Source organism: Gekko japonicus, unplaced genomic scaffold (assembly GCF_001447785.1).
Source record: "Gekko japonicus isolate JY-2015 unplaced genomic scaffold, Gekko_japonicus_V1.1 scaffold253, whole genome shotgun sequence".
Lineage (NCBI taxonomy): Eukaryota > Metazoa > Chordata > Lepidosauria > Squamata > Gekkonidae > Gekko > Gekko japonicus.
Window position 1 is genome coordinate 52,193 of NW_015173681.1, and position 1,287 is coordinate 53,479.

The following is a 1,287-nucleotide window of genomic DNA, read 5'->3' on the forward strand; positions in this document are numbered from 1 at the left end:
TACAAATTTTGAGACCTCTTTCTGCCAAGAATTTAACATCTTTGAGTCTTTCACTATTGGAATGGTCTGAAAGAGAAACATCAAATGCGGTAAAATGTTCATTTTCACCACCGAAATTCTACCCATTACCAACAAGTTTAATACATTCCATTTTTTTATGTCCTGAAGAATTTGAAGCCAAAATTTATCATAGTTATTCTTAAAGAGGTCAATATTCTTCATTGTCAGTTCGATACCTAAGTATTTTGTCTTTTTAACTACTTCACATTGTGTTAACTTCTGTAATTTGTCTTGTTTTACACCGGTCATATTTTTACACATCACCTTGGATTTATTCTTATTTACATAGAATTCCGCTAAATCTCCAAATTCTTTTATCTTCTCTATAAGCAGGGGTAATTTTTGTATAGGATCTTCTACCAAAAACATTACGTCATCCACAAAAGCTCTATATTTATAGAAAAAACCTTTGATAGATAATCCCTTAATTTATCTTCTCTAATCCGTCCAAGCAATATTTCTAAAATCCAGAAAAATAATAATGGGGACAAAGGGCACCTTTGCCTTGTCCCCTTTTGAACTTTAAAATGTTCTGTCACATCTGTATTCATCATTAGTGCTGCCTTTTGTTCCGAATAAATTGCCTTGATTATAGTCAAGAAGATAACATTCTGAAATCATAATTGGTCCCAAAATTACAGAGCATAATCTGAGTAATAATTCACTCATTGGTCAAATACGGAAAAAGGTGTGCCTACATGATATCTTAAATGTTTATTTAACCTAACCTTAATAATAATACCCCAAGGATTCTTCACACCCAAACAAAAGGTGTTTTTTCCTGATATGAAATTAAAACCCTTTTTGACCCAGACACTGCAGAGTTTTACCCCAAACAACTAAAACCATGAACTCTATACTTCAAGCAAATACCTCCAATGAAAAACCTATCTTCTGCTATACCAGAAAAATAATGTTGTTTTCTTGTCTGCTAGCATCAGCTAAAAAGCTACTCTAACCTACAAAACAGTGGCCCTACCACTTAATAGGCTTTTATTAAATCCTAATAAGATCCCCATAAAACTAGAAAAATACAAGAAAGAGGACCTGCGAAACTCGCGGGGGGGGTGTCAAACTGAGGAGGCGGCTCCGAACGTCGCTGGCCTCTCCCCGCCAGGCTGCCAAGCCTTGCGCTGCCCTCCCCGCCTCGCCGTCCCCCCCGTCCGAACGTCGCCGGTCTCTCCCCGCCAGCCCCCCCCGCCCTGTGCTGCCCCCCCCCCCCCCCCG

The 1,287-nt window shown here is 38.8% G+C and overlaps 1 protein-coding gene across 1 annotated transcript in view; it reads left to right on the forward strand.

Annotated features, from left to right (window-relative positions):
* The window catches only part of CD6 (CD6 molecule), a 35,817-nt gene that overhangs the window by 32,079 nt on the left and 2,451 nt on the right, over positions 1–1,287 (forward strand). The gene's annotated exons all lie outside the window — the stretch shown is intronic.